Genomic DNA, 3,462 nt, shown 5'->3' with positions numbered 1-3,462 from the left:
CTGTAAATCAGAAGTAAACCAAAAGATTTCCCATTTCAGGAAAAGAAGAAAACAATGTTTTTGTCTTTCAGTATGTGGTCTCAAACAGAAACCAGCAGGGAACAGTGGGATGCAGTGCTGAGTTTCACATTGCTTTATCTTCCCTTTGTCTTACCTTTCCAACATCAGCTGGGAATCTTCAGAACATTGAAAAGACAGCTGGCCAGCTGCTGGATTTTTCTAGCAGCACTACAAAAAATACCCACAAAACGTCTTAAAATCTCAAACATCACAATAAAAAGGTCTGATGTATACATTGATATTTTATATACATATATGTAAAATATGTGTCACATTTCTGTCATTGTACATGGAGGAACAGCTTAGTATTTCTGGAAACACTGGTTTTGCTTCTCACAGCACTGTTTACTTGTTTTCCAGGAGACTACAGGAAATGCATCATTGCAACAATTCAATCAGTATTTTTAGGTTTTTCAGTGCTTCTGTGTGTCTTGCACACAGTGAAATGAGGGTCATTTTTACCTCTAGGAGTTCTCTATTATTTTTCATGACAAGAGGAACTCACACATGCTCATGTCCAGCTATCATTGAACTTGAACTGATAGGATTGGAAGTGCCAGTGTTAAATAGAGTCTAGGAACACGTTTCAAAATGCAGACTGCCTGACTTTCCTGATAAGGATACTCTCATTCAGGAGCTTCTGATACACTTACATCAAAATTATTTTGAGTTTTAATTGTAAGAGTTGTCAAGTAACTGCAGATTGCAGCTTGGGTTTACACATTCTTGACATTTACAGCTTCAAGGTTTAGGGAAAGGCACTCAGCCTCCACCAGCACAGCTGAGTGATAGCTCAAAGCTAGACAGAAACCATCCAGCTGTGGAAGATTAATAATTGCAATGTGCAAAAGCCCCACTTCATCTTTGGGGAGGAGTTCATGAGCACTGCCATAAATGTATCCTTAGGATTGCACAGGGGGGAGCACTCGGGATGCTCTCATCTGTTCTCAGGGACACACTGGCAAAGACATAAACAATGAAAAAGCTAAAAATATCCATTGCCCCAGATACAGGAAACACCTGCAGCCAGCAGAGCACTTAAAACTCAAATAAGTCTCATTGAGTTTGGGGAAGAGTTAAAAACCTGGCCACTGGCTGTTCTTGAATCCAGATGTCAAAGACAGCATCACTTTGTTCCGTGGACATTAAGCAGTGGCTTCAGCACCAACTGCTCTAGCCTGAGCAAACACATGGTATCAGCAATCTACAATCAAAGACTCCACATTTTTAAGTTTAAAATAACATTTCCTATTTAAATGCATCTGCTTGAACTGCTGTTTATTTAAGTTGTCAGTTAATCAATGAAATGTAGTTGAGCTAGGAGCGCATCACAGCAAATCAGTGTAATCACCTTCATCTTCATTTTACTTTAACTGGACTCATCTCTCCATTCAGTCCCTGACCAGAGGCAAATCAGAAGTGAAAAAACAAGTATCTTTTACCAAATGGAGTAATATATCTATGTTGATTCAGCTCTTCCTTTCATGGGAGCACATCTTTATGTTCCAAAACCCTCACTTCCAGTGTCTTTTTTCCTAGGGCAATGAGGGGAAGAGATTGGATTACTCACCTAGAAATTAACAGCACAGCCTAAATCTTGTCTAAACCCTTTATCAAATAGCTCTTCACATTTCCTTTACACCTGGCTCAAGGCAGGAATCAACTGTACCAGTGAGCAGCAAAATGCACCCAGGTCTCTGTGGAGGTGACAGCCACCTAATGAAGGCAGCTTGCCTCAAATCAGTTACACCATCATTTCACTGACCATAAAATGACATAGTAAGTGCCTCTTAAAGACAGTTACCACATGGTTATTGCTGCTTTCCAAATTGGATTGTCATCACAAGTGTTCAGGAGTGAAAGATACAGGTGGGGAGCTCCTTAATTCCTTCGCCCTGGCAGGCTGCAGCTCCCAATGCTTATTCATTTTGCATTAGCAAGAAACATCAGAACATCTCAGCTCCCCACACCACGAGGTAAATTATTCCTGGAGCACTGCACTTGGTAGCCTCAAATTTAATTACCTTGTAATCTGCAGGTCATGTTATTGCTCTGTGGTTACATGATTTTATTTTTTTTTATACCTATTTAAATAACCTCTAAAAAAAATGTGACATTGGAGTGAATTTCTATAAATTGGTCCCAGGCACACTGTTCTCCCAATATTTGAAAAATTGAGATTCTGTTCTCAGTGAGCATCTGCTGGCTAATCCTGTATGCTGTTTTAAGAATGAAACTCATGCTTTAGCAAGACACAATGCTTTTTAGATAAAGCCAAAATATTAATGCCAACATGAATTTCAGTTTTAAGCACAGATAGCTGCTCCCAGATCATCTTGGGTAATCTTCCCAGCTGGAGATAATCCAGAACAAGTTTATTTCAAAAGATACTTGCAGATTATGAGTTTGTTCAGTAGTTTATCACTAGTTTAAGTATATTATCAGTATCTTTTGTGATATTTCCTCACATTCAGCATACTCAGCCCTCAATAACAACAGGCACAGGCTCTTTGGTGGATGAGAGCTGAAGTCCAAGCATAGAAGGTGGTCAAGTGCTACATCCTTCTCTGTTCAAAAACAGCCCTCTCATCAAAAGTTTTCCAAAAAAGAAGAGTTCTATACATGGCTTTTGTGCCAAAGAGTGTATAGGTATATTCACAGGGGAAAAGTTAATTGTTGTCCAGAGACACATTCCACCACTGTGGACAGCAGCTGAGTTACAGTCTAAGATCTGTCCCCCTAATTGAAGTGGAACGTTGACATCTAAAGACCTTTTTTTATTTTTTCCCCCAAAACTACAGGAAATTACTGTAGCTGTCTCTGCTGGCCACTTCTGTATTTTATTTAACCTTATAAATATTTTACAGGTTTTCTTAATTTAAAACCCACAAATTGCAATAACAAATGTATTGAATTCTTTGCTCCATGGTACTTGATTAATGTTAATGCCACCCATTGTTTTTTAGCTCTGGAGAACCTCAGTGTGTTAGTAAACAGTTTATCATTTCTCACTACATAAAGGAAGAAGCACACATATATTTTTGTTGCAGGCATCATCTTTTAACTTTTCTTTATCTTGAAAGCACTATTAGGTTTTCCAACTAAATGTTATAAATCTGTGCAAATATTTTTTTTAATATTTTGACCATTAATCTGGTTAGAGGAGGAAGAAATATTTGCTCTGCCCTAGAATTTTCATGATGAAATTTTAATCCAGAAGAGAAATTAATTACAAGCAGTTAGTATTGAAGTTAAGTATCTAACTCTTATCACATCTGGTTTATAGAAATAACTAATCCTTGTGCTAGAGCAAACTCTATAGGAGGCATGTGAGCTCTCAGTTGTGCATTGCACTTTTTGGTAGAAATATTTTTTTGTTTGACAGATCCAAGTTACTAACAG

The 3,462-nt window shown here is 38.1% G+C and overlaps 1 long non-coding RNA gene across 1 annotated transcript in view; it reads right to left on the bottom strand.

Moving 5' to 3' along the window:
• LOC146766235 (uncharacterized) overlaps positions 1-3,462 on the bottom strand; it is an 81,978-nt gene that overhangs the window by 43,270 nt on the left and 35,246 nt on the right. Inside the window, exon 3 of the long non-coding RNA XR_014958107.1 lies at positions 155-228. This is a non-coding gene — a long non-coding RNA (uncharacterized LOC146766235). The remainder of the gene's footprint in view (positions 1-154; positions 229-3,462) is intronic.

This window comes from Lonchura striata, chromosome 12 (assembly GCF_050655825.1).
Source record: "Lonchura striata isolate lonStrDom1 chromosome 12, ASM5065582v1, whole genome shotgun sequence".
NCBI classification, from domain to species: Eukaryota; Metazoa; Chordata; class Aves; order Passeriformes; family Estrildidae; genus Lonchura; species Lonchura striata.
The sequence above is the reverse complement of the archived record's forward strand: the minus strand, read 5'-3'. Positions and strand labels throughout refer to the sequence as shown.